The sequence below is a fragment of the Drosophila suzukii genome, chromosome 3 (assembly GCF_043229965.1).
Source record: "Drosophila suzukii chromosome 3, CBGP_Dsuzu_IsoJpt1.0, whole genome shotgun sequence".
NCBI lineage: Eukaryota > Metazoa > Arthropoda > Insecta > Diptera > Drosophilidae > Drosophila > Drosophila suzukii.
This window is the reverse complement of record NC_092082.1, coordinates 86,581,651-86,605,649: the sequence shown is the minus strand read 5'-3', so window position 1 is coordinate 86,605,649 and position 23,999 is coordinate 86,581,651. Positions and strand designations below refer to the sequence as shown.

Below are 23,999 nucleotides of genomic sequence, written 5' to 3'. Positions count from 1 at the left end.
GAAGACAGGGCCAAAAAAGCCCACTTGACCAACAACAAGAAGCCGCGTTTTTTGGTAGGAAATTCTGGTTTCAGTGCGCTCGAAAGGGAGGCAGATAGAGCTCGGCTGGCAAAAGGCAAAAATTCGCAAAGACAAAAAGCGGCAGCGAAGCCGGCGTCTTGAGAATCTCCCGCTTAACCCATTGACAACAGGTGGAATCTTGAAGAATTACAACAGGGTAAATATCTTTGAAATGTAATTTCGATATTAGACCTACCCAGCAAGAAAGAGCTCTATAGGACTTCTTCTGTGAATAACCATTTGAATTTTTATATTCCAAAAACCAACAAAAAAAGATTTACTGTAAGATAAGAATAAAAATAAATGTTGTATTTTGGAAATTAAGTTCTACCCACCACACAATCAATAAAAACTCTAAAATCCAAAAAAACATGGATTGATTCTTAGCGAATTCTTACTGAATGTTTTTTACATGCAATACAATTTCCAACACCTATTTGAAATGTGTAACTTATGTAAAAGGGGTTTTTATGAAAACTGGACTTGCAATTGTTTTGAAAAATACTTTTACCAAAACTACTACTACTTCTACTGCTAGTAGTAGCAGTTCAACTACTACTGCTACTACTACTACTTCTACTACTACTACTTCTACTACTACTGCTACTACTACTACTTCTACTACTACTACTTCTACTACTACTACTACTACTACTACTACTACTACTACTATATTACTACTAATAAAAAAATTATAAATAAATAATAATTAATAAAAATAAAAAATCCATGAATATTTTTTTAAATAGTAAATCTCCCATTTTCATTCACAGATTCAGGAGCGTTATACAATGGGTTAAAATGAAGCGAACCGCTTACAATTTATGCCGCAAACGCGGACTGCGACGTCGACGGCGAAGCTTGGCTTTCATTACAGCAAAAAGATCGCGAATTCTGCCGGGCCCAGAATCTGGCAGCGCAGTCGCCAGCGGCAGTGGAACCTCATTATGAAGTTCATTAGCGACGGCGGCAGAAGAAATTCAGAACGAGGGTATAAAAGAACCCGGCTCCACTGACCATTGCAGCAAAAACTCTCCCGATTCGGTTACGCGTGCGCCGACTTAAGCAGCGCCCCTAAAAAAATCCTTATCCTGGCGGCAGGATTAAGATACAAAAGTGAAAAAGTGTCACACGAAAATTCAAGTGCCCACAAACACAAAGTGCTAATCTACAAAAATTAAACCCCCAAAAAAGGACCAGATAAATTCCATAAAGAAAGTGGTGAGTGTCGACAAAAAACAAAACGAAGGTCCATAAACCTAACGATCCATAAAATACCTGTAAAATATATGACAACTTTTTTTTTCGGCCCCCCAACTGCTAATAAACTTGATTTAAACCAGAATCATAAGTCAAGCCATGACAAAGTTATGATCAATAAAGTACAAAAATATGCATAAATATAATAAATTAAATACATAAAATAAAAAACCATAAATTAAAATTATTTTGCCATTGTTTTGCGGGTTCAAGGGCCGGCAATTTTATTCCATTTGCTTGCCCACTCAAAACCGAAAATAAACCAGACAAATGGCTGTTCTGTGAACTCCGAGTGGAAACCCCTTTTTCGGCTGGCATTAATCTATTTTTATGTGGTCCTAAAACCTTCATCAGACCAAATGATCAACCACCTCGAAAAAGGGACGGATGTGAAACCTCAGAAAATAGCAAACACTTAGGAGCCTGGGGGGTTTTTTAGGGCGAAATTTCAGCACACGCATTCAAAACTGAAGGTCGTTCAGCCATTTCCCCTGCAGTCGCCTTAAATGTAACAATGTAAAGTTTAATTGACACCATTGTTCGGGCAACACTTTTTGCTCCATTTAACAGCCCATAGATTGCCGCCGAACGCGTTGACAGCGAAAACTGAAAAAAAAGGAATCGAGGAGCTAGCCTGGTAAAAAATGTGGAAAAGATAACGAGCTTAGGGGAGTCGGGGATCGGTCCTCCGCCCGTCTGAGCCATGTCAGTGAGCAAGTCCATCAGTCACTCGGGCCCAGGCGACACTTCTCCCTACACGGTGAAAAAATAGCACACAAATAGGTCAAGGGAAAGATACATTTTCGAAAACGATTTTCAAGATAGTTATTTACTTGGGCACCCGAAACCAAAAAATAAATAATAAGAAGCATATAAAATACTATTTTAAGAGGCTACCCAGATTAAGATTCTGTAAAAATATTAATAATATTATCTTAAATAGAAAAAAAACCATTTCTACATAGATCTGTGTAGAATTCCATTTATTTGAAATGTATCTTATTTTCGAAATGTATCTATTTATTTTTTCACTCCAAGTTTTATAGTGTCTAGCAACGGTTTTATGGCTGAATAGAACGTTTACTAAACCTTTCTTCAAAAACAACTGGAAGACCTATAAAATCTAATTACAGTGACCCCAAAAAATATTTTCCACCATTTTCTTTTGGTGCATTAAAGGTATAAGAACAGTGGCAACCATCGCTGACCAGTCATCAATTCCAGGCACGTTGTTCAAATTATTATTATGCGCAAAATCGCAAAAGGATCTCTCACCCCAGTTCCACTCGCAGTAGTTACTGCCTTTGGCCTGCCACTCGAGCAGACAATCAAGAAATTTAAATTTGATTCGTTGCGCAAACTGCCCAACATCAACAACAACAGAAAAAAACCAGGCAAAAGGCACTCAAGTGTCAAATGTAAGGGAAGATAAGGCAAAAAAGAAAAGCTCACACACTTGCATTACACTTCAATCGAAGGACGTTTTCCCTCTGCATTTCAACTTGACTTCTTGTCCGTGCTTTTGGCCCTCTGCATTTCCATACCCATTCCCAATCCCATTCCGATTCCGCCTTTAATGCTCACTTTGTCAATTTGCTTGGCATTCTGCTTTAGTTTAGCTGCGATTCTCATAAATTAAATTGTTTGTCGCAGGACAACAGTGACAGCGCCGAATGTTGACAACTCTTTGCCCGGCGATTTATGTGTGGGCGTGGCCCAAATCGGACAATTCAATGCATCAAAGTCAGAGAAAAATAGATGAAAAGCTAGCCGACAATGATCAATAAAATATTTACTTAGATTTCTGAAGGGGTTTAGCGGAAAATAATTTATAAAAAATATTTTTAGATGATAATAGCAACTTAAAATTTTAAATATATAGTTGAATTGCTTTTATATTCATATAAAATTGTGCTGCTTTAAAGTAGATTTTATTATTAATACTTTATTTAAATACCTGTTATAGCTATCAAAAATATTTTATGGTCATTAGGTAGTTTATAAGTATATTTGAAGAAAAAGTCTTGAGTTAAAATTTAAACCTTCCAAAGGTCAATTTCAGGTTTTTTATTTTATAAGTTTTACAAAACGAATCATGGTTTTCTATTTCTAAATTCTCAGTTTATACCGCAACACGGGCAAAACAGTGGTGACCCTTAAACTAGACCATAATCACGCTTTCTACAGCTTTCGGTTGGATCCAACCATCTGCATAGATAGGAATCTCTGTGACAAGACCCAAAAATGCTGTGAAAATTTGTTAATTTAAATTCCATACATTTGCCGGGCGTCAAATATACATATTAATAATATTTGCACAAGCCAACCGAAGAGGAGTAGGCGTTCGAATCCGAAAAAAGGGCGTAAGAAAAGTGAAATGATATCGTTTGCCGGTCATTATGCATTCCGATGGCTATCTGGCCAGTTCACTTGCTCAGAAATTATGCTAATTTTATGTGTCAATTATCTGCCAATAAGCACGATGGGGGCTGAGATACTTTTTGGGTTACTCGGCCAAATGGGGACGAGCCCCGAAGTGGCCGCTGCTCATGTGTAAACATGATTTGTGCCAGTCAAGTGGTCAGGTTCTTTTATTTTTCTGGGTCTCCGGTCCAAGGAATTTGCATATTTTGTTTGCTTTATGCAAATGCCTTGGAATCTCCTCGACGAAATTTAAAAGCAGGAACTTACAATAGAAGTCAGCCAATTAAGTAAGACCATTAAATTCATTGTGTGATTTTTTAAGACATTGACCCAGTATCGAAAAGTATGATATCATAGCTGGATATATAATTAGCGGAGATTTGTGAAATCAAGCGGGAGTGGTAAATTTACTCAAAGTGTCAAACTTCGCACATTCTTCAATTGCCCAGAAGGAAAGACTTTCTCTGCCCCGGGCAAAACATAATTTGACTGCCTCATGATGCAATTTCAATTAGAATCAAACGAGGCGTACAAAAAGGCAAGCAAACAAACAAACAAAAAATAACAAGCCCACAGAAAAGTAAGCAAACAAAGTTGCCCCACACAAACGAAAAAAAAGCAGTAAGGCAAATAAGCAAAACGCTCGAATTAAGCAACAATTCAACTTGAACTCTAAAAGGCACGCGATTGCCTCAATGATGTAATCGATTAGATGAAGCCATTATCATCAAGCACACACGCCAACAGGTGCACACTGAGAAAAATAATGCTATAAAATAGATAAAGAAATAGAATATGTAAGGGTTGAACAAAGTATTATAGCATTTTTTAAGTCCGATAATGCTAACAGTATTGAATTGATTTCAAATAATTTGTAAGACAAGACATATTGTTGATATAATTGTGTGCCCAGTGTATATAGCAATATGGTTTCATTGAATTTCAAATATTTTAGCATTGAGAGCTTAACATAGCAATTTTATGGGTTTAAGGCCTAAACGATCATTCAATTCAATTTCAAATCTAGATGATTTTTTGTTCTGCATACAAATGTATCTTCTAAACCGGTAGATTCGCTCTTAATGGGCGAAAGTCGAGAGATCGTTTGGCAAAGACTGAAAGAAACTTCTGGTCATGTAATTCCCAGGCCATTCTTCCCCCATGAATCAGCATGTTTAGCAATTCGGGAGAAATCAAAAAAATAAAAGACAATCGGCATAAAAAGTGTTACACTTAAATCTGCTTTGTGGCCTCAGGAGTTCGAGTGCTGAGTAGACAAGCCACTCAACTGTCCATTTAGGGGGCAACAACTTCGGGGCCCCTAGAACTTATGCAACCAGCGTCGAGCAAATCTGCCAGGCAAATTACCATAAAATTTACATAAAAGCTTCCGTGTAAAATTTATTTAAAACAAATAAAAAGTTACAACGGCAAAAAGGTAAACAAAATGCACAAAATCCTGTGGACACTACATCTTCGGCTAGTCGGAAGCCCACAGAGGTTGTCTTGTCGGCCAGGGCCATAAACATAAACATAAACATAAACTGCCGGGCTGGCCGGCAGTAGACAACAATTGGCAACAGGTGTAGGCCAGGCCAAGACAAACCTTCAACCGGGTCTTGGCCTCAGTCGAAGTCGCAGTCTTGCCCATGTTCTTGAGCCCTTATCTAATACAGTCGAGCCTCCCTAAGTAGGATTAAGATCTAGCTGTCAATAGCATAACTATGCAAAAAAAAAAAAACTAGTTAGGATATATTTTTAAAATGGTATATATTTTTAAAAGCCCTTAAGAACGTAGCAAAATGGCACCCCTTTCAATGAAACTTCACTCTGGTATAGTACATGATTGAACATTAATTCAAAAGTTAGGATCTAAATATTTAAATTTTTTTAGGTTATAAAGATCGTATTCATATAAAAGCCCTTTCAAGAGTTTTTCTTGGAAAAGCTTTTTTGTTGAGTGACAGAAAATAAAATCTCCACTGTGGCAGAGGCGATTTGACAGCACAAAGGATCTAAATTGCGAGGAGGGACAAGTGTGAAGTCGAGACCGGGACACGTGGCCCTCTATTCGAAACAGGTCTTAACTTGGCTTTGACAATTTGGGTTGCCCCCGTAGAAGTCGGAAACGGTTCTGGGTTGGCAGTCCCCGTTGCCCGGTTGTGTTATACCATCCCATACCATCGTATTCCATATCAACCCAATCCAACTACCAACCCGTCCTGTTTGTTGCGGTCCTTGTGTCCAAGAGTTGTTGCTCAAGCCGTTGGCTTTTGTCTGTCAATTTTTGTGTTATTGTGGAACGCTTGAGAGGTGAGGTTACTACGTGCAGGGTCCCCTTTTCCAAATGCCTCTCAAGGCCTGTCATTGTGCAAATTTACAGTTTTCCGCCAGCCGAGTGGCTCCGTTTGGGGAAATCTACGGGATTGTGTGGCATCAAATGCGACACTAAAAAGACAAACACGTTTTGTATTGAGCCGAGAAATTCCCCCGGGTGGCCGGTCTCAAAATTAGCCGAATGAAAAGGTTGAAAGGTGGCTGGGATGAGCTCCCTATCTGGAATTGGCCAGGAGTCTCCGTTGGCCATGTGTGGCCGAAATATAGCGAGGAGGAAATTAAGTAATTATGCACTTGACTGGCCGTTTTTACAACTGCCCAGGAGCCAATGTGCGCCGGCATGCCAGGCACTCCATTTTGGCCAAATTTCTGCACTACAAAAAATACCTTAAAAACTACAAATCATGGGACTTCAAAGTTCCTTGACTAAAATGATTTTTTCTTTTATGTAGTTTATTTCTTTTAGGGGATTTATTAGTTGAAAATTAAAGAACCAAAAATCTTTTCTGAATTTTAAGCTATTTATTAAAATTTTATTGAGTATTGTTTGTTTTTAACGTTGATCCACCAACTTAACGGTTAGAAGTGGCACAAGTTTAATTTTTAGTTCAAGTAGTTTAGTTTTTATAAAGGATTTATAAGCTGAAGAACCAATAAGTGTTTCCTTAGAATTCTAAAATTATAGTTAAGGGACTGTTCCCAGTGTAAAAAGCCTGCTCACACATATTTTCGCCGGTCCCAGTTGCCGTTGTAGTTCGGAGTCTAAGTCCCATTTCCAGGCCCTGGCCTTATGCAGATACCAATACCAATTTCAGTGGGTCCCCCGAAAATGGACTGGCCCAAACACACACGAACTGCAGGCTGCCATTGACGGAGCGAATATTGGCCCATTGGCATCATGTTCGATTTTGCAGACACAGCGACGTTTTGTCTTTAACTAAATTATAGTCACTGCCCATGGACATGGATCGGAAGTGCAGGGACGGAAGAGGAAGGGGATGGGGAAGGGCAACAGGAAGCGGAAGTCGAGGACAAAAAGGCCAAAATGGCTTCTGCTTCGGCAACAGCTTTAGCTTTAGCTTCAGATTCAGCAGCAGCTGGCTGAAATGTGCCAAAAACTGTCGATGAACGAGTCGAGTCTGCCGGTAGTATGGCCTGCAACTGACGTGATATAACCCAACCTCAAGTTTTTGAGCCGGACCCGGGACTTTGGCACCGACCGGCAGTCAATAGTCAACTAAACTGCATCAAACTGCCTGCCAAGTCCGCCTGTCCTCCTGTCCACCGGTCCTCCTGTTTTTCCGTAGCTATCTCTGTCTCTGGAGCGATATCGATATAAGGCATTACCTGCTAAACTGTTTGGCAGCATCGCACAGGTTGGGAATCGGAATTGGAATCGGGCTGGGTTGGGTTGGGTGGAATCAGGTGGAATCCGGCTGGATGGAGGATGGAGGCGGCATGTCAAACAGTTTTGCAATTGTTTCGAAATTGTCTCTCGTGCAAATGCAATTTTCTTCAATTTCATTTGGGCGGAGGCGGAGGTGGAGGATCGTAGGAGTCGTAGGAGTCGTAGGAGTCGGTGCCAATGCCAGTTGGCAGTTGGCCTGGGTCAGGACTTGGCCTCATCCGCACGGCTACACCGTGGATAAAAAGGCCAAGAGAAGTCGAAAGGAATAGTTTACGTCAAGGATGTTTAAGACTGAAAACGTTTTGTGAAATAAATTAGGTGTTATCACTTCGTTTGCCCCTCTTACAGGGTGGTACTTTAAGTTTACATTATCTGTATTATATCAAATGAAGCTTAAATAAGCAATGGGTATTAAAAACGGGCACATAATGTCTATATAGTGAAAGAATTGTAGTGTTGTATCAAAAATTGCCAAAATATCTTGTTATCTTGACCAACATTAAATCAAACAAAGCCAAATAATCCTTTTTCCTCTGTGTAAAAAAAGCCTGAGAAGAGTTTAATCTATTACGTAAAACAAATTGCAGATTTGCTCATGTTCTCCCTCGGCATGACATTTAAGTTACTTGATTCTGCCATTTGTTTGTTTGTTACTTTTTGAAAAGGCTAAAAAGGGGGCGGGTCGGTTTGTTGTGGGCGTGGCCCAGGTGGTAATGGATATTTTCCCTGTCGGCCGATAAGCTTGATTTCTCTTCTGTCACAGCTCTACTTCGATTTATGTCCAACGACATGAGTGACCATAGAAATTGGTCGTCTGGGACCCTAAGAAAACATACAGATTATAGAGATTTCGACTTCTAATTTCCGGCATGAAGAATACGGGTATAAATAAGGCTTTGGTCAAGGAAATTGGCTCTACGAGATACTTAGAAGAAACACATTTTTTATTAAAATTGATTAAGCTATGACACCACCACAAGCCTTTTTCCATTTAAATATCGCCCTCATCAAAATGCACTCCATCACAAACGGACAATTACGGTCTCAAAATGCAACAATTTTATTACACAAAGCTTATGGTCAGACTAACAAATATATCAAAGCTAAAAGCCTGGAACATTCGCAAAAATACCAGAAAAACACAGAAGGGGGATAGAGCCTCATCCCCATCCCATCCACATCCCAAAATCCCGCCATGATGATCCCAGTGAGCTTCCCAATGAACAATGGCCCAATGTTGACATAATAAAACGCACATAACTACTGGGAAATGGTGGGGTGAAAGGACACAAGGCCGCAGATGCCACAAATTCCGATTTTCCACAAACACACACACACAACCTCTGAAACACCCATATATGGTCAGTAAAAAATGTTATTAAAAAATATATCCCATAAAGAGCGGAGGCAAAAAGAGGAGACTACGGCTGGACGGCAAAGTTGGAAATCATATAAAAGAGAAATCAATGCAAAACTATGGGATTTAAAAGCGCTTTAAATCGCCCAAGAATATGCAAGGCCATGGGTCATAAAATTGCGGTTTCATTACACAAAAAACCTCAACCATGAAATGAAAGGATAGAGAGACGGTATAAAATATGCTATTAAATCCACGTTGGAATGGAGACCACAAGAAAAATAGATAGCACCGAAAATAACCGAAGAATATGGCTCTTTCTTCTCAATCTGACCACTCAATATACGTATGTATATCCTACTAGCCCACAGTAATTCAGAGTTAACGATGTGTAAATACTTAAGGGCTTAAAATGCAAAGGACAGTGCCTCAACCGCAATTATGACAACCCCAGTCAAGTGGATTTTTGGGGTGCAGGGCTTGCAGGCCTGGCAACCAATTACTTCTGGCCCCATGGCAATGATTTGTCCCCGGTTCCTGAAAATGGTAACAAAATTGCAACCTCGTTTGCTGCACAAATGAGCCACATTGTAGCCCAACGAGATGGTAGGAGATGGTGATGGTGGACAAAGGGAACCGGCCGAGACAACTTGTAGACCACATGGACACAATTACCGACAACGACAATTACCCGCCGGCAATTTCCCGGCATTAACACCCATCGCACACACACACACCGGCTTTGGTTTTTATAACTTCTTTAGAGCCGGCAAACTGGAAAACCAAAGAACTGTGGAACCGATGGAACAGAGGACCGGTAGACGAGCTGTACCTGCATAAATTTATTATGACCGCGATGAGATTGCAACAGACAGAGGGGCAAATACGACCTTGAAAAGCACCTGGATGGTCTACGTGATGCCCTCGGGACCTGGCATCGATGCATTGTTATTTCCCCCTCTTTAAGGCCGACTCAAACTCCATCATCATCATTAAAGCCTGGCCAATAAATTAGCAGGGACCAAAGCGATTTGCTAAGGTTTTTATTGTGCGTCCAGCATCAGGTGTGGATGGCTCAAATTGAATTAAATGCCAAGGCTCTCGGGCAGTTAAAGAGAACTTCACGCAGAGAAAAAATAAATACCATTATATTGAAGGATTTTATTGTCTAGAGATATGTACAACTTTAAGTCCAGTTAAAGAGAACTTCACGCAGAGAAAAAATAAATACCATTATATTGAAGGATTTTATTGTCTAGAGATATGTACAACTTTAAGTCCAATATCTTTATCCAGTTTTTTTGCTGTGCATCTTTTGTTTTGCTTGATGCACCATCGAAAGTCTGCCCCACAAGTCAGAGATCAAGGGGGATATCCTGAAAGCGTAATAAACCAGAAAAAAGATATACATCCTAGGGGGCGTTTTTGAGCCTAGGCCCATGGGCCACGCCCCCTCCATTGCAGGCCGCGTGATTTAATGAGTTCCACAGACACTGATTTATGCCTAATGACTGAACCTAAATCGTTCCGCCCTTACACAATCTGTTTGTTCCGCCCCGCCACCGAAGAGGCCCAAAATACGTATAACCTACATGCTATATGTATGCAAATTAAGCAAGTCAAACAAATGCAAAACTAAATTGCTTGAAATAAAACTTTTTGGCAGATTTAAGCCGCACATCGAGTGGAGCGACGAAGGCCTCTGCTGGCTGCAAAAGAATGAGAATCACATCAGAAGTGAGCAAAACAGATTTGTCACAAAACCACAACAGCCAGTAAATCAGCATAAAAGGCGAATGCAAGTCAAAACATTTCAGAAATTATGACCCCGGCCAAGGGCCGCTCAACTGGAGAGCCAAAGTGCGGGGCAAAGGGTCGTTGGCCACAAGACCAAGCCGCAAACTGAATGGGCCTGCTGGCAGGCGGGGAACGGAGGATGGAGTCCAAATGGGTTCGGTTTTTGGGCACGCAGTTGGAGAAGGGGTTACCAGAGCGGATTGGGACTTTCGGCGGGGATTGGGCCAATGATAATTGCCATAGCTGTGGGCGGAGAAGGGAATTCCCCGATGCCGAAATTTAACAACACCAGGGTAACTGGGCACTAGAAGATCACCACACGCATGCCCTTTCAGATTAATAGATCAGTTGGTGGTACTAAATAATACTGAAAATATTCTTCAGATATCCTGATTTAATGTTTGATTTTTTAACAAACAAGAACAAGTATATATGGATTTTTCAACATAATAAAGTAACTTACCTAATTGGTTTACCTTAACCTGATACCACTTTAATAATAATGTCCGAATATCGAGTTACAAAAATCATGCCATACATAATAGGTACCCCCAAAAAGTGTATGAAAACAGGAAAAAGAAGGCAGAGGAAAAGCCCTGTATCCAAAAGGCACATACTAAAGCCGGCGAGTATCTGTGAAGTAGCTGCTGCCGCAATAGCAGCAGCTGAATTTCATAAATGCAATAATTGCTGCTCCTGTGTGTGTGTGTCTGTGAGTATCTGTGTGTGCATGTTCCGTCCGAGTGTGTGTGTGTCTGGATGCATGCAAAAAAGATGCAAATCAGTCGGACATCTGGACACAGGCAGACGAACGAGCTCACTCTCGTAAGCATAAATAAGTCGTCTGTACCGCCCCCCAAACCACGCCAAAAATCTAACGAGACCGTATTCATTACAACCGAATGAGCGGCAACGCACTGAGAAAAAAAATGTATAAAAAATGCAAAATTATTCGAGTATTATCTAAAAAACACATCAAAATAAATAAGGAAAAACCTGAAAACTGGCTTAGCTTTATAAAACGACCTATCCACTCATAGTTCAATCCACTTAAATGACATAATTATAAAATATAGAAAAATTATAAATCTTTAGAATTTATTTAACCATTGAATTAATGAAATGTACTTATAATAAAAATAAAATTTTAAACCATTGCACAATGAAGGATAAAATGGTTTTTTTATTTTTTTCTGAGTGCAGTTCCTCTGCTCATCTTGGCCAACTAGAGATGGCCAAAAGAGGATGGGGATGGGAGTTTGGGGCGGCACAAGGGCATAACAAACAGCTTGTTGTTGGCTGGCTCAGTTGAGCAGACATCGGAGTAGCCCACTGACACTTCCGTTTAGGCTTTGTTTTTTCTTGTTCTCCGCTCTGTTATAACTCATGCTTGCAAAAACAAAGCAATTAAAAGCTTTAACTTAAAGCACAACATCACATTTGTTTTACTCCATAGCTGAAGCACATGAATTTATTCAAGTACAGTGGCTATTTGCTTTACAACACTTTGTTAAGGGAGTTTAAACCTTCTGTAAAAATATTAAATTCTTTAAAAATGTAAGACTTATTCATAATGATTCATTATATTTTTCATTAAAAGTTTTATCTTTGATATTCATGAAATCGACATAAAAAGTAAAAAAAATTATTCAGAATTGCTGTTTCTCATTGTATATACAATTTAACATTAACTCGACTTTTAATATTCATTATATTCACTGTATTTGAGTACACACTTTTCAGGCCTTTATTTATTTATGGTCGGCCAGTCTGATGCTTATTAAATAGTTTTGCATTCGAAATTTATTTCGGTCAAAAATCTCCTTTTCTGGGGGCAATAATTTTTGGCTTTTGGCACACGCACACTCACTTTACAGCCATTTGACTTTTAAAAGTCGAGTGCGTTTCTATTTCATTTTATGGATATAAATATTGCAGGCATTTTCTCTGGCATTTCAGACTTTTAATTGAGGCAAATATCATTTAAGGAGCATTCAGAAAATATAGGAGTTTGTTTCGCAAATTAGACGATAAATTCAAACCGACTTTGGATTTAAATGTATTCAGATAATTGAATGGAATATTAAGTGCTGCGGCAAGTCAAGTATGGTTCATTCATTCAAGAGCAGCTTGAAATCTAGCGAATTTCTACGGAGAAGCCGTGCTGGGGAGGGAAAGCTGTGGGAGGGCGGCGGGAAATTCTGTGGAAATGACAGGGCGTGTCAAGTCCTGCCAAACAAAACGCACACATGCGTGGGGGCCCCCGCCCATTTTCGTACTTCATGCTACTTAAACTTCAGCAAAATGTTCTGTCATTTTGACAACATTTTCCCGGGCGAAAGACAAAAAGCCAGCGAGGGAAACTATCGCCATGAAGCCAAGTATTAAGCGACGTGAGCGTTGGCGAACAAAAAAGCGAGGGAAAAATGGTGAAAACCAAGGAAAACTAACATAACTGCGGAGCGAAATGTGCTTGAGCAATAATAGATTCACACACACCGAGAGATGGGTCTTGTGTTTGTGTTTCAGGCAAAGTGCAGATCAAATGCAGTTAACTAGCTTGTTGACATCTTCACACACAATTTGCTGACAAACACAAACAAACAGATTCGAGCATTTCCAGGGTTCTTTTCTTATCCACACGCCTTTGTTTCACTGGCGTTTCCTTTGAGCCAGGATTTTTGGGCTAAAGTTTGCATCCAGAGCGATTTCCACTGCATTGTTGCAAAGCCCGCAGAAATACACGATACCTGGCAAGATGGTGATACGAAAAAGGTCAGAATATAGGTAAAAAGTCCTGGGATATAGGGTATGTGAAAGGTGGATTTCTTTATACAAAATTATGTTGAGTAAATAATATTTTAAAATATAATATTGGTTCAAAATGTTGTTTGAATCTTGAATTTAAATACAACTTTGCAACAATTTATGTAACTTTTCTTTGGTCTACCTACAAAATTTAATACGACTACCTATATAAATAAAAAGCGAGCGTGCGGTATACGAATATATTTTTCATAAGTTGAGTAAAATGAAGAAAAACAATGTTGTTGGCCAAAAGGATTGCCATTGCCGTGCAATTGCTACGTGCGTTCGCAACAAATTGCAGCATAAACACTCTGGGCCACCCTGCCCCAACCACCACCCACCGCCCACTGAACCCCCTTGAAAAAAGGGGCGTGTCCCTCAATGGGGGCACTCATGCAAAAGTAAACGATTTTTAAATGCAATTCCACAAATGGCTCTCCACCGTCGTCTGGCATATTGTCGCAAGCAAGTTGTCAAAATATATTATATGGACAGGTTAAAATTTTATGCCCAGCCAAAGATGAAATTTTTAAAAGCATTTTGATTTGCTCAGAACGCACCTGTGGGCCAGGCCATAAAATGTCCCATGGAATATTCATGTCGGCCCCGTAAAAAAATAGAATCGGAAAATATTTGTATCTAGTAAGCGTTTGAGAGCGTCTGCATTCCCCGCCTACCTCGCATTTCAGCAGAGACATTCAATCTCATCCCGGGTGCGTGGCAAGAGGGATTGCCGAGGATTACGGAGACCCAGCTGGTCCGGAAGTTAGACAAGTCCAGTTCTTGACCCCCGCACAAAAGTCCTGGAAACTGTTGCTGCATGCCACATGGCAGACGGACTCACAGACATTCGCATTCGCATAGTTTTGCGGCCTGCATGCCAAAAAGGTGCTCGCTCCCAGGACCTTCGGCAGGAAAAAGATAGCTGCACGCATACCTTTTCCATTGTGGGCACAAAAACACTGAAAGAAAATTAAAAACACCTATAAAAAAAAATTAGGATCGCAGAAATTCAAAAAAATTCATATGTTAATAAATTAAGGAAACAAATTATTTTATTTATATTTTTTTTTAACTGAAATACTTTAATTTCATTGAAAATATTTTAAGTATTGAAAAAATATTTAAATTCTTGGAACTAGCTAATAAAATACTCTTAAAAGATACACAAGATTAATGTAAACATTTTAGTTCCTAGCAGTATATGGATATGAAATTTTAAAGAATATATTTTATTTTTAATTTTGCCGGTTTTGGAATTTCAGTGTATGGGAGTGTCATGCAAGTGACTCGCCCCAATTTTATTTCCATTGCAAACGCGTGTGGGTCATTGCGGTTCAAGCGGCCAAATAAAATTTCTTTACAACTCACTTAGGGATCTTGCTTAGTATTCAAAGCCCTGCACTGGGGCAAATCACTTCGATTGTGCTGGGCAGCGATTGCAGTGCATCCACCCATTCACCTACAAGCATTTTCCTACGCTTTTCCTCCGCTTTTCACACACACTCGCCTTGGAAATCTCAGCCTTCGATTATGGAACGTTGCATACTTTGGCGAACAGGCATGCACAAAATGTCAAAAATATGCTATGGGGCCAGTTCGTGTGCGTATTTCAGGGCCCTGTGTGGGTGTATCCGTATCCGTATTCGTATCCGTATCTATATATAGTATGTATCTGCGAAATTGCCTACCGAAACTCATTTTTTGTGCTTTCCGGCACAGACGAGAGCCAGTCAATGATACAAACAACAGACGGCAAATGGGGAAAACAAGAGGAAAAAGTCGAAACCGAAAGCCAAAGCAATGCAATAAACGTAATTACAATTGAAACGTCCCTGGATGAGAGAGTTGGTTACTGGACCCAACCCAATAACAACAACATGTTTGTCAACTGGCATGCATTGGAATTTATCAATAATTCCCATTCAGACAGCTCCGCAGTCCGTTCCTTTGGCAATTACACACACGAACTGGTCCTGGACTCAGACTCCTTTGAGTCCTTCTTTTTTGAGGATCCAATACAATGTCCAACGAACGTGTTCATATCCCTTCCGAATTTTCCACTGTCCGGCCGTATTTCATTGAATTGCCCGCAGTTATGGCATCTTCAGTGATTCTGGGTTCATTTCGATACCCAATTTTACATATATCGTAAAATAAAGACAATTTATCTTTCAAGTACTGGGATTTTCGGAGTACTTTCGTTTAAAACACAATTCTAATAAGCATTTCATAGTAGTCAAGCCATGTTTCATTTCTACATCTTGTTTACAAATGTATTTAGAGTAGGTTCTCATATTGTAATAGCCTTTTCTTTTGTATAATAAATATTTGTTTGTAATTTATACAACTTGTAATAAATAATGGTCAGCTTGAAGCACTTACTCTCAATGCTTACAGCAAACTATATTCATTGGAGGTTTGTCAAACTATTTATTTGAATTTAAATGTGTGTTTTCCTTGGCTAAGCAAGAATGCAATCTTAAGTGCTAAGAACACTTTTTATTTCTCTGTAAATTCTTTAAAGTTGAGCTGAATTTTTGTTGGCCGGTGGCCGTAGTGACTTGGGGCTGCATTGATTCAGGAAATTCAATTAAAATTGCTGAGAACGCTGCCAATTGTTTGGCGGGATTAGAGAGATCGAGATTGAAGGCATTCCAGGCGAATGTCTATGGCTTTAATCACCTCCTTTGGGTTTTCAACTCAATAACTTAATTCGAAAAACGCATTTGCAGTGAGGCAAACTTACATTTTCTTTTTGGGGGAGGCTGTTTTTTAGGGTTTTATTTGCTTTTAGGGTTTCTTTGAAGTAAATGCTTGCACTCAGAGGATAACAATTGATTACAAACTAATATTAGCTTTTATAAATGTAATTTTACTTATTAAAGCAAAGGAAAAGCACTTTATTTAACTTATTACTTATATTAATGAATTACAGGAGTTTATAGAGATAGTATTTGAATAGTTTCAGGCAAAAATTGTTATATACAACAAACTAGAAGGCCTTGAGTATTTGTTATAACGCTTAAATATTTTTTACCTGTCACAACAAAAATCAAAATGATATTAATAGCATAAAAGATACTTTTTTGATAGTCCCTTGCCAAGCTGAAAAATTCTTAAATATTTTATTTAAGTAAAAACTCATTTAAAATGTTAAAATTTTCGCCAGTGCCTTAAAGATTGTTCCTGGCAGTTGATGTTGCTGTTGCGATTCCTGCAACTGCCAGATTTTCGCCTGCGGCAGCTGACAGGCAAAGGTGGCCAGCAATGCAGCCAGCCACCGCAAACACCCGCGGGCAACATGGCCAAGTTTTCGGGCCAGGATGGGATGCGGATGGGGATGGGAATGGGCCTGGGAACAGGCCTACAATGCCGGCCAAGTGAAAACAAGCGTGAACAGATCCCGCCCACAACAAAAAACAGGATGCAGTGCTGCCGTGCATCCTGCGCCTTTGGCGGTTGCCTTACTGTACTGCCCCAAACTGCGACTGCCACTCGAATTTTGAATTACGGCCAGGAAGGGCTGGCCGCGTGTTTAGATCCACTTCCCGACTGCCTTTGAAAGTTTTATGCCCCACCCATCCGCCATTTCCCCACCAACTTTGCAACTGTACATAAATTTAATTTCGTTTTATGAGGAGGCCCAGCTACATCTTTCTCAACTTACGGCACACGCACACTCAAAAGGACACTCAAATTCACTATGAAGTCTACAGAGAAAAACTTTTTAAAATATCAGTACTTTATAGACTTCATTTCGAACAGAAGCCATAGATCTATCAATTTATTTTTTAAGTCTTAGGAAATGTATAGTTCCTAATAATTCATAATAAAATAATAAAATACGTTATTGGACTCATCATTATATATCATATCATCTTAACATAACACAACATTTATAAAATTAACATCTATAAAGTACCAAATGAAGCTATTTATTTAAGGGGTTATTATGGACTTAAAAAATATATTTCTTATCAATTGATTTTTCTCTGTGTATGCACCACTAATGCAATTTTATTTCCCGCTTTGCCATTTTTCATTGCAGCTAGCCCTTGGCCATTTTGCAGAGTTTTCCTTTTGGGCGGCGCTTTTCGGGGAAACTGTTTCGGTGAGTTAAGTATGAATTATGTTGTTTTAGCGCGTCGCTTCTGAGTTTGAAAACTTATTGAAATATGCGACGGCCGTAGAAGTGGAAACTTGTGTGTGTCCTTTCGGGCTTAATTGAAAGTTCGGGCCCACTCGAGCGATATGGCAATATGGTGGCAGTGGCAAAGTTTTACCTGGCTGTAAATTAGCGACAGCTGTTGGCCACTAAAGGTAACTGAATTTCCCTGGGCAGCCGTTCAATTGAATTTACACACTCACACTCGCATTCACATTCGCAATCACCTTTCGTGCAGCCACAAAATGTTTGTCAATCAGATGTTCGGAGTGCAGAAGTCTGCGGCTGACATTTGGAAAACCGAAAATCACGCTCACCATCAGTCACTTGGAAAAGTTCTATCTTCATCTTGAGAACTTTTCACGCACAACAAATTTTGGTAGTGGAAAACAAGTTGGAATAGAGGAAGTGCAGGGCAAAAATCTAACGAACGCCAGAAATCTTTTGCAGCTGCTCATAAAAATGTCAGAAAATGTCCCCATCCGCTGGATCTGGAGCTGGAGTTGCAGTTGCAGTTGCTTTTGTGAGCAATTTGTTATTCGATTTTTATATGGCCATGCAAAACTTGAACAGTGGAAACTTTACTCCACTCCGGCGGCAGAAGGAGAAATAGAAGATGTGGCAGTGACTTGGCTGGCACCACGGAAATGGCTTGAAATTGTCAGCTGCGCAATGATGCACATTAAGTGTCAAGTGCCAAAAGTTGTTGACAACAACAGCAACCAGGGCTTGCCTCCGCTGACAAATCGTGTCATTCGCCCCGAAAAACTCACTCATAATATTTATTTATTCTCTCCGCCACTTGCCTCATTCGATTTCTGGCGATTTCCAAACGTGCCGCCTTTGTGTAAACAAAATTCCAGAATGCCAAAAACCCCGCCCGCCTGTGGTTAAAACCTCGGCACAACAATGAAGAAAAATAAGGGCACGATGTCGCCAATCTGGATATTTATATTTCGTTTGCAAATCCACTTAGAAAATCTGGCGAAATTCCACGGAGTTTTACGTGCTGCACTTTGAAGTGATGGAAGTTTGTCAAAAATGCAATATGTTTTTATTACTACTTCGCAACTGGAGTTGCATTTGGATTACATGTGTGTGCCGGGCAAATACGGCAAACAGTTTTTCATTTTAAACTGATGCATTTTCATCAATAATTCAAAAAAGATGTGACAGCAAGTGAAAATCACTTTTCGTCCCTGGCACAAACATGAGTTTTCCTTTCCACTCCTTCCAAGTTCATTCAATTGGAAAAGTTGTAAAATCAACAAGTCATTGGCAAACAGCGGCCCAGACGACAGCGCAAAAAACATTGCTGTTAAAATATTTTGCTTATTTGCATACAAAAATACACACAGTGCAGTGAGAAAGAGATAAAGCGAGGGGAGCGGTGTTGAATAAAATACATTCAGAAAAATATTTGAATATTTTTTAAGGATTTTAAAATCATCGATAAAGGTGTCTAAAGGTATGCAACGAATTCGGTTTTATTTGGAATCCGATGGATTCATACGATTTTTTATCGTTGCATACTTTTAAGCACCATTACCAGTTATTTCTGGATCAACGCCTAAAAACATAAGTTTTTATATTCTGCATTGTTAAAAGACCCTTTAAAATATAGAAATGGATGGTATGCAGTCGTCTTCCGAATTCCTATATATTGTTGCATACTTTAAGACTCCTTTAAATATAATTCAAAAGCCATAGTGATCTTTTAGGCACCTTTATAAAACCTGCTTCTATAAATATTTCCAAGTAGTTTTGAATAAACATGATGATTCTGATTCTGTTGGGACTATTGTTTGTTAGGTTAATTGATGTTTCGATAGTATCAGTCTGTAAATATAGGAATAAACCTGATTTACATACTATTTCTTTCCGTGCCGACAAGTTCCGTGGGTAAGCAAACAGTTGTTGCCGGGACTGGGAAATGGCTCCGGGTGGACTGAACGCCGGAATGCAGGAGGACAGGTCGGGCGGACAGACGGACAGGCAGTCAGTCAGGTGGCTGATGCTGCTCAAGTGCTTGAAAGAGTTGCCATGGCTGCCAGCAGTGCAGAAATAACTATATTTAGAACCGGAAACGGAACCGAGCGCATCCATATGTGCTCGTGTGTCTGCGTGCGGAGCAGCTGCAGCTTTTCTGGCAATTGAAACTGCCGGGATTGTGTTTGCTATTGAAAAACGTACGAGGGCAGTCGAAGAGGATCGAAAACCCCCCCAACCCGACTCCTTTCATATCCGGTAAGGATATTCCCGGCGAGTGCCAACATCAAATGAGCCGAGCAAAGTCAAGCATATTTCTCAGGGATTTGTTTGGTCACATTGAAGCCGAACGCTTTGTTAATTCAATTTCCCTGCCAGAGCTTAGCAATTTTAAAACAAACTAAGCTCAGTGTACTGAAATCACTAAGCCCATTCAAATATCACGTATACGCAGTATGTGCATGGAGCTTTGATTTGCTAAATCGAATCATGACAATAGATTTTTCCTAAACCTGTGCTCTGTTCAGTAAAAAACTCCAGCATTTATTCATTTGAACATCACACCTCTAAATAGAAATTCTTTGCATTTATAAAAAAATAGTTAAATCCATTTTAGCTTATGTGGCCTTAAAGTTATAGCAAATAATTGAGTTAGTTATCAAAAATAAAATATTTATTTGACTGAATATTAGTATATAAATAAAAAGAATTCCCTTAAACTAAAGAAAATAATTCAGTTAGTTAGCAAAAGCATTTTTATAACTTTTTAAAGCCCAATGTGGAAGCGGCCAAAACGGCAACTAACTTTTTGCAAATGTCAGGCGGCCGGACGGCGAACATTTTTGCAATTCTTGTGCAAATGATGCCCTCCGGAAGAGCAGGACACATGGCTCACGGCGTACACACAACAGATCTGCCGTGGAAAAACCGGGAAAAACGGGGAAATCGGGAAAACAGGCGGAAGCCTCCGAAAATGGGACCCTGCCCGGCGTATCCGCAGAATCAATGTTAAGCTTGTAACGTGCAAAAGTTAATGCCCAGCCTGGCCAGAAGAGCAGCAAAAACCGACCACACGGGGCCGACCAAAAGCGCAACTAAAAAGCCAAAGCGGAAAATGGCCCCAAAACAACAACATACTGCCAAATAAATGCAGCAAAAAAAATAGCAACAAATAAATGCAAAACAAAACCAACCGCGAAAATAATCAACGAGACGTAAAAATGCTGCCATATTTAATAGGAAATTGTGTGTGTGCAAGAGAAACAATGCAACTAAAAATTATAAATGCAAAAACGATGCTCAAAACTCCATGAAAACCGAATGAAAATCGAAAAACCAAACTTCGCATGAATAGATATTGCTTCTATATATATATATAGTTTTGTTTGTAGATATGTATATGACTGACTGCTGCGTACAAGGGCTTCAAAAAGAGCAGCTATCGTGTACTATTTTTGGCTACACCACTTGACTGCCATTGTTTTTGGCCGCCATTGTTGCATTTCTGTTGTCATTTTTAAGCCAATTTCCGTTCATTTTGACGCTTCCGCTGCGCTTTCCTACACCCAAAAATATATATTCTTTAAACGATGGTTTCGGTTATGACTCTGGTTTTGCTTCGGTGGCCTTGCATTCCGCCAGGGATCCTCATAAAATTACTTTAAACTACACAGATTGGATAATTGTCTTCAAAATAAATAATTTGTTATTTGTCAAAACGTGAAATAAAATGCAACGAAATGCTAAGCAAATCCAATCAAATTGTCTGTAAATTGCAAAGACAGTCGGAAAAAGAGGCCATGATAAACATTTTGCCAGAGCAATAAAACACTCGATTGGATTACTTAATTTCATCTGAGAAAGCCAGTGACTTCGAATGGAAATTATTTTCCCACATCGACTTGCTTCTTTGTCCCTTCTGATTTCAGTTTGCCGATTATGAAAACTAATTTAACCAACGAAAAATAATCCAACATAAAAATATATAAAACTGATGGCACAAGGATTTTTTGTTGTCCCCATGCCGTATGTAATGTTAATGGAAAATAGAAAATAACCCAAAGGCAGATATGTGCCGATATATATGCATGGCAGACAAATATACACATTTCAAGTTTATTTTACCCAATTGCACTTTATAAAATCTAGCAAAATTCAAATAGCAAATGGAAGGGATGGCGAGCGTTATTATTTATGGAAAAGCCGCCTGCATGAGTAAGCAGAAAGCCACAGAACCAGATTTAATTGTTTGTTTCTGATTCGTAAGGGAGTTAGTAAAATTCACTTAAAGCGAACATTGAAATCGTAGGATAAAAACATTTTTCCATGACTGCCTAAATTAATTGAAGTTCCATTTTTAAGAATATTCCGGTTTAATTGCATGTGAAGAAAAGAAATTTCCTGACAGATTTTTCAGGTTATTTACTATTTTCTCAGGTATATTTCTGATGAGACAGCTTTAATTAACAGCTTGGTTGTCAATTTTTCTCTATGTACTCACTCTCAGGGCCAGAAAAAATGTCCTTCATATCCATACACAATAGTGCCAACCGCCATAAGCCAGGGGATGCACTGTTGTTGGCCCAAAAATAGGGAGTATTTGTTAATATTTTCTCCCGATAGCCGATGACAGTTGCCGGACAATGTCAACAAGGCCGTCGAATTGCATAGCTCGCTGAAAATGGCAATATGTGTGGCCCATTCAGCCGCAGGGTTTGGATGGGTTGGTTTGGTTTGGGATGGGATGGTATGGTTTGGTATGGGATGGTATGGTTTGGGTTGGGGGAACGATATGGCACACAGTTGTCACGCTGTTTGCCGGATAACCGTTATTATATCCTACTACGACCGTGTGTTTGCACGGCCCCGTTTGGACTTCGATCCATTTGACATTATGACAACGCATCAGCGGGTCGAGTTGGTAAACTTTCGCCCACGCATCGGTCGGCAATTTAATTCCCGGGCTCAGCCGAGAACCGAGGTCATCACCTTTGGCCGGTCAGTGCAACTTTTTAATAAGCTCGATTTGGTGCGTTTTAATTAAAAATTGTGCCCAAAACTGCAGCGCACTTACACGTAGAAAAATACGATAATAAAATATTTTAAAAGTTAAAAAAATGTTGGTAAATATTGCCTCTTAGAGTAGAAAACATATGGATTTTTTAAAGGAACAAATGTATCAAAAAATTGATTAAATTGATCCCATTAATCCCATGATTAATTTTGTTTTCAGGGATAAAACACCAAACTAGTTTCGAAGTTTATCGCATTTTTTTAAGTACCGAATGCAGTGCTGCAGAATGTTTACCAACATTGACCCCCTGGCTAAATGTGTGCCAGCAGAGCATTAAAGAAATTTCATTATTTCGCCAGATGGACGGCGATCCAAAAACCTATAGTTGGCTCCAATGTTTGTATTTCCCACATACGCATGTGCATATGAAAGCTTTATTATTCCAGTTTTGACGGAAAGTTTCGCTGCCCCATTAAAACCGAAGGAGAAACATCTGCTGTTGTAGGGCAAAGAATTTTAATAATACCTACATAATGAGATGCAGTTTGAAGGGTATTTTATTGAAAAAATAGCGCAGGGGAATGGGGTAAATAAAAACAGTTTGGCGCAGAGAAAGGTGCAAAAAGTTTATTAATTTCCCCAACGGATATCGTTGCCTACTTATGCGCGCACGAACAAGACAAATAGGGGGTGGCCCAGAAACAACCCCTAGAACGCACACATGTTGAGCAAATATTATTGCCTTGTATTTCATTTTTATGTTGACTTTTGTCTCAGTTCGTAGCACCCCAAACCAAAAAAAAAATAAAACCTTTATTTGGCGTGTTGCAGCAACACAAATAATTGTCGAACAGCATGTTGCACGCGTGAATATGGGTGTCTTGTGTCTCTGCGGTTATTTACGATTGTCGTAAGAAACTTGGATAAATATTAAGTATACGCAACATTGTCACGTCAGAAACTAATGAAAAATTGCTGAAGGCCTCGCTGTGAACGGTTCAGAATTTATGCTGATGGAAAACTTTAAACGATAAACCATCGATAAAAACCAAACGCTGTTAGTTTTCCGGAAAATTCAAACGGCAACAGCTGGGCGAACATGGCAGACTCAATGCATATATTGTGCCACCCATATATGTGCACTGGAAAAAAATCAAAAATATCATATGAAATTAAAAAAAAGTTTAAAGTCAATATTATAGATAATTTCACAAGTATTTGTTGAAATGAATAATATTTTTCGATCAATATAAGTAATATTAATTCAAAACTAAAGTATCTTTTCATATCGTACCATTTTCTTGACCTCAAGATTTATAATTTTTGCAGTTTGCCAGATTTTAAAATTCTTTTTTGCACTATAGTTACTTGTATTAAT

The 23,999-nt window shown here is 39.3% G+C and overlaps 1 protein-coding gene across 1 annotated transcript in view; it reads left to right on the top strand.

The window, feature by feature from the left end:
- The first annotated feature begins 1,108 nt into the window (after positions 1 to 1,108).
- Mur89F (Mucin related 89F) overlaps positions 1,109 to 23,999 on the top strand; it is a 52,944-nt gene continuing 30,053 nt past the window's right edge. Inside the window, exons 1-2 of the mRNA XM_036818504.3 lie at positions 1,109 to 1,281; positions 17,503 to 17,565. The gene's annotated coding sequence lies outside the window, so the exon portion shown is untranslated. The remainder of the gene's footprint in view (positions 1,282 to 17,502; positions 17,566 to 23,999) is intronic.